The sequence below is a fragment of the Apteryx rowi genome, unplaced genomic scaffold (assembly GCF_003343035.1).
Source record: "Apteryx rowi isolate R43461 unplaced genomic scaffold, aptRow1 scaffold_8, whole genome shotgun sequence".
Lineage (NCBI taxonomy): Eukaryota > Metazoa > Chordata > Aves > Apterygiformes > Apterygidae > Apteryx > Apteryx rowi.
Window position 1 is genome coordinate 7,164,837 of NW_020451093.1, and position 13,339 is coordinate 7,178,175.

Genomic DNA, 13,339 nt, shown 5'->3' on the forward strand with positions numbered 1-13,339 from the left:
TTTTTTAAGTCTCTTGATAGGCCAGATTAATAATAAATGTGTTGCAGTGTTTATTGCAATACAGCTCAGTTTGCTGTGGACAGTAATTGCCCCGGGGCGGCGTTGGGCTTTTCCCTTGCTCCGCCGCCGCCTTGCCCCATCTCGCCGGCCTGAGTCGGGGCCCCTGCCCTCCTCTCATCTTTCCCAGTTTCTGGGCTATTCGTACGGCGACAGGGCTCTTCCAGTTTCTTCGCTACCGCCTCAGGGTCCCCCTCCAGCGTCGCGGCCAGTCTGCCGGGTTTCCTGGTCTTCCTCCTCTTCCCAGCGCTCGGAGTTTCCTGCTTTGTCTCCCCCCCCCTCCCCGAGGATCTCAGACGTTTTGATCTCAGCTTAAACCCCACCGTCTTCATCTTCCCAGCGCTGCTGCTCGTGCAGATCCTCGGCGGGCAGCCTGGTTCAAAGATTGCCTGAGACGTGAAGAAAATTGATGCAAAAGCTTCCTCATGCTCTGGTGAGTGAGTCATAACATCTGTACTCACTTTAAGCTCTCCAGCTTTAGGAGCATGCTTTCCTGTTAAGGTCGTATCAAATAACAGCGTAGAAGAAAAGTCCAGATTGTTTCTAGGACGATCCCAGCCATCACGTGTCCGGGAATGGTGCTGTGGGAGAATCTGGCGCGTGTGTTTTGTGCGAGGGGGGCACCTGAGATCTTCTGCAGAGCTTGAGTAGTTGTAGAGCGTTTTTTTGTTTGTTGGCTTGTTTGGATTTGTTTTGTGGTTTTTTTTGTGTTTCTGTCCTACCCCTTACGTAAGCTCAAATATGTTTTTAGTTCCATTAGATGCAGGACCTGAAGTCCTACGGTACTCCAGGAGATGGTTGCCCATTACACAATATGACATTGGCTTTGAGCATTGAAGAGACAAATAGGTGTTTTAAATGAAAATATATCTTCATGGAGAATTTTGCTTTCGTTAATTGTAGAAGAAATTACACTGTTCAGCTTTAAAGAAACTTGAGCTGCTAAATAAGTATTTATAAGTAACTTGTAAGGGAGAGAAAGATATTTGCATTTGGAAAAGAAATGGGATTTCTTTATAATGTAGTTTAATGGGTCCCTCAGACTGGAGGGAGGAGGGTTCTTCCAGAAATGTGTTCTGGAGAACTGTGAAGACTGAGCTGCTTCAGTTTACCAATGATAAAAGTAGTGAGGCTTTCAAATTTTTAGTAAAAATGTCTTTTTTTTTCCTAATGCCTATCAGACAGTTCAGTTACATTGGTGTCAATAAAATGGTTTATAATGGCCAAAAGCAGGAAGAAATTCATTCATAGAACAATACTGGAGCAAAGTTGTCTCCTGTGTGATCTCATTAGTTCTCACTTGCTGTTCTTTGACAAAAACAAGATAAGACAGACCTGTTTTGTTTATTTTTTATTTAAAATATTAATTTAAAAAACTGAGACTGCCTTTTCTGCATCATTGTGAAACAAAAAAAGAAAATCAGACTTCCTCCTCCTAATCCTTTTTCAGAGGTATGCCTTTTCAGCTGAGCTGAGTTGTCTTGAGGATCATAAAATACGAGAATTTAACCTTATTCTAGATTGCAGTGCATTTTGTGCAAGGCTTGTTGCAGTTGCTTTCTTTGTCTTCCACTATGCGTGTCAGGTGCGTTCACCGGTATGTGATATGTGTTTGTGGATGTAAAAATAACAAAGATCCATTCAGTGTTTTTCAAATCTACCAATCCTTTAAATTTGTCACTTCAAACATTTAGAAAAGACACAGAAAAGAGCTAAAATTTGGAAGAGACTGATTTATCCTTGTATAACTGCATGCAGATATTCTAATATTTGTGTATACTCAAGTTTCTAACGTTCTCCTTGTACATTTATCTTGACATGAAATAATCTTCATCAGACTGTAAATTTTCTCTTACAACTAACAAAAACGTATCTCCCAGAGGCAAACGACTGATAGGAGTTGCAAGCCTTTGTAGCACTTCTGTGGTAGCCCTTCTTCCATATAGTCCATTATTTGAAACAAAATGGTCTCAAATTCTGCACCCCTTCAAGCTAATGGGTTCCTTTTATGTGTGGAAGTCTGTGTGAAGCTCAGGCACGTTTTACACGTATGTAATTTAAAGTAACACATTTAACTTGATTGCAGTTGCTTTTGATTTCTGCCTGTGCAAAATTTGGCTCTATCAAGAAGCTGATTCACTGAAGCAAATGCAAATATTTAATTCCTGAGGTTATAGTGTCTTTTGTTTGCATTTATGGTGCTCTAATTAAAAGCAAAGCCCCCGGGGGGGTGGATGGGGACGGATGTCGGAGCCCACACAACCCTGGTTTCCTCAGAGCTTGTACAGGCCCGAAGGCCGACCTGAAGAGAGCCGGTAGTGGGCTCAGAAATCTACTCTGTACGCGTCTCAGTTTCAGTTATTTTGTAAAATGCTTGAACAATACTTCCTGCTGCTAGGTCAATAATATTAATAGCAGAAAATCTGCATTATCCCAAAGATGGCCAAAATAGGGTACAAAGGACTATTTACAGTAGGAACTAAGCATTCAGGTAATGACATTAGAAAAACATATTGATGTTTTTACATAGCTATGCTATAAAATATTTAGGTTAAAAAATAAATCTGTTATTTTTAAGACTCAGTAGCACCCATGGGTGTAAATAATAATGTCTACAAACAATATATTATATTTCCCAAATGATTTTTGAGCATTTACCTTGAATGATTATTATGATGTGTTCAGTTTATCTTCTTCAAAATTGCTGTTTGGTAATAAATTAACCAAAATATTCTTTTGGTTGTATGTACCATGATGTATTTGGGGATTGAGCAAGTTTAGTATCTCAGAAGAAGATTCATTTGTTTTGTTCCCTGTCCAGGAAGGAAAAAAAGAATCAAAACAGATTCTTGCATTTGAGCACAGACATATGTTTTGTGGGTTGGCACCAGACTAGTATGCAAATCTTATAGAACCAACTCTTTATTCTGTAGAATATTCAGAGTAACAACATTCAAAGCAAGGTGCTCAAGAGTTTAAAAAAATTCAGAATATAGTTGGAGGGGGTGTTTGGTTTTGGGTTTTTTTGGGGGGGGGGGGGGGGGGTAGACAGAAAATCTCTAATATGAGACCTGTTTAGGAATGTCCCTGTATTTCTAGTGCCTTGCAACTGTCTTCCTCTTTTGCGTCAGTGTTAGATGACATATGTGAAACAGGAATTGTAAATAAGATTATGTGTTATTAAAATGAAGTAATGTTTTAATTTCATTGGTAAACTCACATTAATTGAAGCTGAGATTGTACTGACTCCTTCTGGCTGTTAAGAAAAGGATCACAAAGCCATATGAAGAACAAAATCACCAAACACGGGTGTTTACCCTTAGTAAAATGAACCAGTCCCAAGAGCTTTGTAATATTCTCCTGAAACATATGGGTATTAACACAGAAGAATTTTTTTTTTTTTCCCCTGTAGTGATGTTCAAAATTCCTTTAAGGCTGTGAGAACAAAATTAATTGTATCCTTACAATTATTGCCATTGTTGTGAATGAGAAAAAGACCAAAAAGATCAGAAATAACGTCTGCAATGGGAGCAGAATTTAAATATCTGGATTTTGGTTGTGCAATTCAGTGCCAACAAAAAAAGAAAATATAGTCATCTGCTAATATATAGAAGACATAGTGGGAGTGATTTATGCAGCAGGCAAAAAGAAAAGGTAATCAATGCAGTAGCGTTTAAAAAATCTGGGGAGTTTGGGGTAAGATTCAACTTAAGAAAATTGAAGGCCAGGTTTGAAGGGCGATTGATAGACTGTCTCAGCACCTAACTGCGTGCGCAAGGTGGCTTGTAGGGAAACAAACCACCGATTCTGAAACGCTTCGAAAACTAATTCTTAAAATGCTACGGTGACATGCGACGTTTCTTTCCCTGCAGTTGCTCCGTATTACATTTTCTCTGTCTAAAAAAGACTTTTCTTGGGTTCTCGGGGCAGCTCTGCTCTCACGATGCAGTCGTCTGAAGGTGTTCTTCCACTTACCAGCGATGAACGTCCCACCGGCAGAACTTACCGAACAGACCTGTTGAGGGATCTGGTTTTGCTTCTGCGTCAGTTTATTCCTCTGAGTTTGTTGGGCTGGTGTATGAAACAAGTGAAACGCACCCAAAGCCTATCGTAGCTAACCAAAGAAGCGTATGTCATGACCGCACCAAATATAGACCTATTGAAGTAAAAGTGCTGGGTTTTTAAGCGTTTCGTTTGCAATGTCCCTACTGCTTACCATAAAGCAACAGCGTTCGGTACCTCATCGTGTCCGGCTGTGATCATGAGCTGCCTGTCAGCAAAACTTGTTGTCTGCCTGTTTGTTTTGCCCGTCAAGGTGTTTCGTTAGGCTTCGATTATTTAAAAACACTTTTTCGCCTCTTCTGCTCCCCCTCAGCCCCATGGTGAACCGCATCTGACAGCGGCGGTCCGCTGGGGCAGTGCCGCGCTGCGTTCCCCCACGGCGGCTTTTTCATCCCCTAACAGGGTCATTCCGGATCTGGGACTTTCCCCCTGTACCAATCCATCAACGCCAAGCTTGGCAAGCGTCAAGGCCCAATGTGCAGCCAATTTATTGCTAAGATTTTCATGGGGGGGGAGGGGGGAATAAAGCATATTCATGGTAGTGTATGCAACTGTTATGTTTTATTTTCGGGACTGGTGTGACGGTTACTCTCCTACAAGGATTTTAGATTTTTGGAGGCGCTAGGATGAGGAGCAAGTACCCGCTTGAGCCTCGGGTATCTGCTGCTTTGAGGATGAAGTCGATTTGGGAGATGTTTCTTCTGCAGCGGTGAAACCTCAGGGGTTGGATTTCCTTCCGAAGAAGGAAGCATGGGCAGAGCGGATCGAGCAGTGCCCTAAAGCTGAGGCCGATACGGGCGAAGGGCAGAAACATGGCATTTGTGCCGTTAAGGGTAGTTAGCTCGGCCTGGGTGTCCGCGCGGCAGCGAGTGGCCGCGGTCCTGCGAAGCCTCTGGCGCGCTCAGCCTTGCCTTCCCACGCCAAAGCCCTCGCCGCAGGCCATCGCCTCTTCCAGGCCCGCAAAGAAATAGCTAAATGGGCTGTAAAAAACGGAGCGCCTTCCAGGATGAGCGAACGGCCTGTTTGAACCCAAGTTCCCGTGCCGATCGGATCGTGCGTGCTCTGGAGTCGGCGGCGGCGGCTTTTCCTTTGCCTCCGCTCGAAGCTGGGCTCCTCCTTAACCTGAGAAAAGGCGAACCGAGCCCAATCAACTGAGCAGAGGGAAAAATTACTTAGGAGAAGAATTTTTTTTTTTTAACTCAATTAACTTCATAGTTAATGGCTCCTATTGCTAAATCAGGACCAAAAGAGTTCAAGAATATTGCAGCATATATTAGGCTACACCGGCACCGGCGGAGGAGCTTAATTTTATACATAACGTCAGGCGTGTACATGAGGGTTGCGTTGGCTTAGGGCCGTTGTCAGGCTCCGTCTGCCTTGCGGGGCAGAGCTACCCGCTGCAGTCCCCTTGCTAGGGGAGCGTTCTCCAAAACGCTGTCGTGCTTGTAATATAGTCGAGTGGGTTCCGGTTTGCTGAGAGAAACTGAGGCTTTAACGTGTGTAACTCTTGGGCGTTTTAGCCTAAGTTACTTTCCAAATGAAGTAAAGTTAATACGCTTCAACATACTTAGACTAGTTCATCTGGTTTCTGACATTACCGTAAGTGCAGACATTTACTGTTTTTTAATTCATTTTCCTATATTTGTGGTTCTGAAATGGGAAACCAGTACTAACCAATGGCACTGTATGGTTATGTTAGTGAATGGCATTTTTTCGTTTAAAACTGCAGCTGGCATTTTTAGGGGCCTTGTCTTGAAGTTATCTTTAATTTGATTTTTCAGAGTTTAGGGAGCTATTTTAACTTTTCATAATAAATGTGTTTATTATTGCATATCATATAGCATTCTTCAATATTGATTTGTGTATTTAATATGTCTTATATAATCTTTAACTAACTCATGGGTGGTGGTTGTTGTTGTTATTTTGGTATGATAACAGTGAATTTCCCCAGTTTGCTCTAGTTAGAATCTTAAATATGTTAATGCAGAGTAATTGTTTTGTGACTCATGTAGATAAATGCCTTCTGATGGAATAGCTTTAGTGCTTGTCCATTTGCTTTTAAAAGCACTAAGTAAATTAATATATCGTATACAAGGTACAATTGTAGTTTGTGCCTTCATAATAAATAAATATATAAATAAATACAATTTTTTTTTAAATCCTAAGTATAGTTGCAACTGACCTGGCTTATGTACTGTTTTGTGGTGGATTTTTACAGATCCTTATTGACGATGGTGGTCAATGGAGGTATAAATACTGAAGAATATGTCATTTACAGAGAAGATGTTTGAAATCTGTTTCCTTTAGACAGCAAAGGTGAGTAAAATATCTGTGTTATATACTTATATATGACTAATAAGTTAGATTTTTTTTTCCTTCAAGAATATTAGCCTGGTTTCACTTTTGAAAGTTTTAAGCTTTTTAATAACTAATATGAAAAATGAGCTATATGAAAGCAGTTGGATCTTTTTCCTTCTTTTAGTTATAAAAATATGAATCCTTGACTTGGTGATTCTGCATTTACTATGGCAGTCCTTATCCTTCCCGAGTTTTTTGTACCGCTGATCACTTGCATCATCTGTGTGTGATACTGATCATAACCAGGAATACCTTATATGTTGCAGTATGAAGTGTAGTTAGACGTGGGGATTGCTACTTGAAAAAATGAAAGTTATGTGGAAAAGAAATAGCCAGCAACACAAAAATAAGATACAGTGATTGGTCTCTTAAAGTTTTCTGTAGGATTTTGGAAATGTGACTTCATTTTAATTAGGTGTTAGTTAGAGACATGTCTCTGCTCGTACTATTTATTTTGAGTATATGGACTCTGATCACCAAAATACGTCAGATACTCAGAATAGTTTCGTGTGTATTTTTTGTCTGTTTATTCTAAAACTAACTGTATAAAACACCTCAGGTAATATTGTGAGAAGATTGTATCTGTTATGGAAATAGAGCTAATTTTCCCACTCATTATCTACTGTTAAATTTACATATGGCAATATCTGAAATTTAGTGATGATTATATGGCAGTAGATTTTTGGTTAGCTGTACAGCTCATCTATAAGCAAACCAATTAAGACATAATTCCAGAATATAATTAAACTCCTAATGGGGCACTTTAATTCACTTGAAATCTGCATATTTGCCTTTCTCCGTTTTAGTAGACAGGTCCAAAACGAAGGTACAGCTTGATTTTTGAACTTCTGAATACAGCAACTACCTCTTAGACTTTCTGAAATAAAGTGCATAAAATTCTTTTGAATGGTCTTCGTTTCCTGAGTAAGTTATTTAGCTCCCAAAATCTGAACTTCAGATAGCTTTCATGAGCTGTTTATTGAAGAATAAAACTCACCGCGTTGTTGGGGCGCTGTGCCGCTGTCGATGCTCTTCTCACCTGCAGCGCGAGGCCATGCAATGCAGCCCAGTGATGTACGTAGTGCAAAGTTTGTGCGGTGTACTGAACTAATGGTCTTCCTTTCCGCATCTCTGGGCAGCCATGATCTGCTGGGGAAGAGCTTGTTCTGCAGATCTTTATTACTGATTCTTCAAGCAGCATGAATTGAAAATCTTTGGAATGAAGTAGTTAGCTCAGGCCAAGCCTAGTGGAGCATCAGGTCCAGGATGCACGGGATCAAGGTTCTGCGTCTCCCTTCTATCCTATGAGAATAAAAGACCTTATTTATTTATTTAGTGTTTGTGATGCATTTGTGTTAGTGTCTGTTCAGTATCTTTTGTATATAAGTAGGAGTTTTCCTGTAATAACACTTTTTCACTTTGGAGTTTTTAGTTTGTTTTGTTTTGTTTGTTTTTTTCCAGCCCAGGTTTGACTGCAAGGATACTAAAACATATATTGCCATATGCAGTGGTCATTGGCAGATGTATCTGAGCTAATGCAGCCCTGGTTTTATTAGCTTTTGGATCATTCTAGGTTTTCTCAGCTTCCAAATGATTTTTATAAGAGAAAAGCAGATGGGAAATAGTTAAAGAGTGTGGCATGCATAACTGAATTACATGACCTAAAATAAGGAAACAAAGAGTAGCTGTTTGAGGAAAGCTCAAATTAAGAAAGAAAGGAAGGCAGTTTTCTCCTTTTCTTTTTTTTTTTCCTTTTTTTTTTGAACCCCAGAATGGAAGACCTTTTTTATTTAAAAGATAAATTCTACTGAGCTGAGAGATTATTTATACCTGTGCCATGGTGAGATTAAATCTTTTTTGGCTGTTGTTGTTACTGTTTCCTGCAAGGATGGCTTTTTGAGTATGCTTTTAGTTGCTCCAAAAGGGGGAACTCCCAGATTTTGATGAAGGAAAACTGGGGATAAAAGTTTGCATTTGGGTTAAGAAGAATCCTTTATTGTATCTGAAAAACTGGTACAGGGAAAGTCTTTCTTTCTGTAAGGTTAATGTTTAACTGGTTATTTCCTTAAAGTTTTAATATATACGTGTGGGTAAACCTCAGAATGCTTCTGACTAAATCCAAAAAACATTTAGCCCTTATTCTCTGTAACTTAGCTCTTACTTTGCACTTTTTTTGTCTACCAGTACTAAACTGTTCACAGCTGTGTAAGTATGTGCAGACACTGTTTCTATTCCATTTGATCTATTTTTAAATGTAGGGGCTTTTTGTATTTAATACGCATTACTGTGCTTGCAGTCTAATACTTCAAAACCTTAGTGACCTTGGTTCACCTACTTGTACCTGCATTATCATGCAGTCTTTAATTATATGATAGTGTGCTGTTTTTCCCCATAAAAGGAAATCCTTGCACTAAATAGATGGCATTTAATCAGTATGTGGCTATATAGTATTTTTAATTGTTCATGGTTCCAGATCTTCTGTATTGTGCAATTTGCTAACTTTGCTCTGAAGACAGAGTTAGGAATTTGCTTATGCGCTTTATTATACCTTTTAGCAACAGGTTTTCTCTAAGACTTTGTAGCCAAACCCAGCCTGTGAAGCCCAAGACATTTTGCAGAAACATATTCGTTCTATGAACTTTTCTTGCCGCCTCTGTTGATGGGCTGCTGGGGTTCACATGCTTTTTACAGTGAGTGCAGAACTGGGGTGCTCGCTCCATGAAGACTTTCGTCAAGCCGGGAAAGTGGGAGCTGTGATTCTTCACGCAAAGCCTAGGAATTGAAAGGGTTGTTGGCCTGGGCACTGCCTTTTAGTCCTAGTTTTGTTCTCCTGTGTTCCCAATACCAGTTTCATCCTGAGCCGTTTTTACTTGTGTCCTAGCCCCTTGCATGTCTCATGTCCTGTCTCTTCCACATCTCTCTCTCTTGTCTTCATTTTCTCTTTCTGCCTTGTCCAAGTGATTCCCAATGTCAGCTGTTTTCTATTCCAGGTCCGTTTTCTGTTCTCACGCAGCCTTCCGGCATGTCACTTACCTTCCCGAATTAGTTCCGTTCTGGCTCCAGCCTTACACCCGTGTCGCTGAGGGCAATGCCTGCGCAGCCGGACGCGGGAAGTGGCCTATCTTCGTGCCTGTGCCCCGGGCAGCTGGTGCGCGTCCCCTCCGGGCCCGGGCTCCTCTGCGGCACTGCCAGGTGCCCTGGAGAGCTGAGCGTGCCGGCTCTGCTGCCGGGCGCTGCTGGCACGCAGCCCTAGGGCGAAGATCAGCCCTCTCTGCCAAACCGTGCGTCCTTGCCATGATGCGTGCCTACGTTAAAAATTTGCATTTCAAGAAACGTGCATGTCAACCTTTAGGCTGTCCACTAGAAGAGAGCATGGAATGTAGGGATGTTTTTAGTGTTCGTATAGCATCTTAACGTGAACGCTGGATTTTCTTATCCATAAATGGAGATGCAGCTTATTGGTTTGTACTATTTGTTCCAGCGTGTGAAAGAAACCAGAACTATACGTTACAAGTTCTCATAATTTTTGTTTCTTTTTAGTCATGCAGAAGGATGCAAAAATATATCAGAGAGATACAGCATTAATAAAATAGGAAACTGGTTATGCAAGCGTAAGATGGATAGGCGGTCCTAACATCTGTTTCATGTGTTTTATCTTTTTAAATGGTACATGGAAAATTCTAGTAGCTAGATCGGATTTTATACTGTGTGATAAAAGTGACAGTGGTGTTTAGTCCTGTGCGCCGTCTCCAGCTGCGAGCCGCATAGTCTTTGGGAACTTTCTGAGCTGCATAATCCTGGCATCCGTGATATATCACTGTACAAAAGCGGGCCTCACGCTATCCAAACTTTAGAATTTATAAGGCTGTTTAACTACACTGAAGTCTATAATATATGACTTGGCATTGCGCACACAGTGCCGCTCTCAATAGTTTGTCTTAGAACTGTGTCATTACTAATGTTTTGATAGTAATTATTCTAAGATAGGAAAGGAGCACAGTTGCATCATTTTTCTCCCTGGAGCTGTCTGCAGTCCAGATTGACAGACAATTTTTCCTGAGTTGTTATTAAAACCAAGGAGTCCAGTTGTCTTTTCTGAGGCCCTAATGTATTTCTGAGAACAGTCAATTCTCTGTCTCTCTCATCTTTTAATATGAAATGGTATTTATTTTGTGAAAACCAAAGTTATTTTCTCTAATGCAAGATATAACCTAATTATGCTGTTTTAAATTTAATAAAGGGAAGCCTACTTAATTCAAAAGCCACTTCTGCAGAAATTATTTGAAGGATTTTGAAAAAAAGTGGAACTTATACTTTCTATATCTCTACTCTCAGCCAAATTTTAGAATATGTTTTAAATATAATCAATTTAAGCGGTAAGTGTCTGTCTCAGCAAAAAATATTGTACCTCTTTTGCTGAGTTATTCACATTTGACAGGAACAAGAAGGGTGGGACTGACCTAAAAATATACATTTTGGCTGTTTGCTTTCAGTGGTCCCCATTTGTTTTCCAGCTGGTCATTCTGGAAGATTTTTCAAGTCAAATGTGGGCTGATGTTTTAAACTGCTTCTTGAAACAGATACTGGAAATAAATATTGCAAACTACAGGAGCTTTCTGTTTTGAAAAATTGGGACAGAGAGCGCCCCAAAGAAAAGTAAATATTCCCACACATTTTTACTGTTACTAAATTAATCAAGCCTAGTGGTTTAATTGGAATTTCAAAGTTAAATAATGTAAAAGTTTCTGATTCTAAGGTAAATTATTTGTGTCTCTGTAAGACTGATAATTTTATAGCAAAACTGTTAAAATTCCCTTTTTAAATCATTTTTCTTAATGAAAGAAAGCTCGATACACATGTGCAAAGCTTTTGAATTAATTGTTTAAGGATTGGTATCATATCACAGTAACTTGTATGTCTCCAGAAGGTGTGTGTATTTTATTATTAACTCAGTCCATGAGTTTAGAAAGTTCTACAAATATCCATTTTCTTGTAATACATCAAGAGATTTCTGTGATAATTGAGCTAGGTCCTCTTTTGTTTTCTCTACAAGACCTACTTGTTTAAAATAACAGATCATCGATCTGCCATCGTTATTTGTTAATTAGAAAAAATATATAAAGGAAAAACGCATGTAGAATGCAGTATTTTAAACAGGATAATTCCTCTCTGTTGTAACAACAAACCAAATTGAGGTCTTCTAATTTGCTTTCATAATTCCGTCTAAAAAAACAATGTTCTAAAAAGAAACTCAAGGGTAGCTAGTCTAAAAGAAAGAGAAGACTCTCCCAAGAGGAGGATTTCTCTGCTGCGGCACCTTCTCCTCAGGCAAGCGGTTGGGTTGGGTTCCTGGTGCTGGTGACCCCGACCGCGGTTAGGTTCTTCTCGGTGCCGGTGGCCCCCGGCCCCTTGTCATGCCGAGATGCTTCGCGGTCGGCTCCGGCTACGCGAGAATTGCATCCCGCCGGGGGAGCGGGGGGAAGGGATGAACCCTCGGCGCTCCAAGGCTTTGCCCACAGCCCTGATTTGGAGTGGCCCTGTTCAGCCTGGATCGCCGCTCCTTATCCCCTTCTGGTCTGACCTCATCCCGCTGGTTCCTGCAATTTGATGCACAAGTAGAGGCAACGTTCAGTGCAAGCCGGTCGGTCCAGCCGGTCTCTTTAGTTTGCTCAAGAAATAAGCATAGTCTTTTTAAACACCTTGTTTAATAGTGAGGGGAATTAATCATATTATTCTAAATGCTAATCTGGAGACAAAAGACAAATGAAAAAAATTAATTAAAAAAAACCCAGTGATTTAAAAAATAAAAATCTATAGATCTGTGGTTACAGATAGAGAACCAGTTCAAAGTTATTCGTTACTTCCCGTTTGCAGCGTGTACCTGCAACTTGCTTTTCCTGCAATGAGAAGGAACAGCTCTCAAATGAAACAGTCTAATTTTTGTTTTTATTTTATCTTTAAACAGTCATAACTGTTCAAATTCTTAACTGGCCTGTATCAGCATATTTCTGTTAAAGGAAGAAGTTGATACCTGCAGATCAACCTCCACAGATCTCAGAAACATCTTTGTCTCTTCACATGGAAGGATCCCAGTTTAGCGAAACATTTTAAAATCCAAACTAGTGATGCTTTTAATTTCACAGTCATGCAGAATTTCTGAAGAGAAGAACCATTCTCCGCTGAAAAACTGTGATGATACTCCATAATTGTCATCCGGCACAGGATTTTTTTTATTTTTTTTTTCTCTCACATCCCTGAAAGATGTTAATGAGAGAAGATTTTCACCTAGATGTGTATGTGGTTGCCACAGTTTCCTTTAACTTAATTTCCCAAGCTGAAATTACATCATTTCAAAGGATTCTTTAAATTTGTTAAGGTTTTTATCTTCAGTGTATGAAAGGCAGTAGGTACAAGTCTGGGAGGGGAAAAAGTACTTGAGCTCATGAAAAGAGTTGGTAAACTAAGCTTTTGTTTGTAAGGTATTAGGAATAATGAAAATACCTATTTTTAACCAACTTCATCTGTCTGAGTTCTTAATACAGGAACTAAAGCTATTTAGGACGTAGATCCCAGAATGAATTTCAAAGTAACAGCCCTGTATTTCAGATCCGTATTGTTTAAATGCTAGAAAAAAGGGATACAGTTATTTTTATATTATTGATAAATAAAATTAAAATGTTCATTGTTGAATGTTATTTCTGATTTGAAAATAGTTTATGAGAAGGTAGATACATAACAGAATTCTGATTTATTTGCTATTCTGGCAAATGGAAGCAGGAAATGGAACAGCAGACCTGGTCGCGGTTTATGACTGTGTACCTTCAATAAAAGGCAGAAAAAGAAAAACAGTATATAATCAAAC

General features: G+C 39.8%; 1 protein-coding gene across 12 annotated transcripts in view; it reads left to right on the plus strand.

The window, feature by feature from the left end:
* The first annotated feature begins 388 nt into the window (after positions 1-388).
* Positions 389-13,339, plus strand: part of MBD5 (methyl-CpG binding domain protein 5) — a 98,811-nt gene continuing 85,860 nt past the window's right edge. For 10 of the 12 annotated variants that reach the window (XM_026089048.1, XM_026089050.1, XM_026089049.1 and 7 more), the window contains exons 1-2: positions 389-490; positions 6,338-6,435. The gene's annotated coding sequence lies outside the window, so the exon portion shown is untranslated. The remainder of the gene's footprint in view (positions 491-6,337; positions 6,436-13,339) is intronic. The other 2 variants (XM_026089057.1, XM_026089058.1) reach the window with 1 other exon arrangement.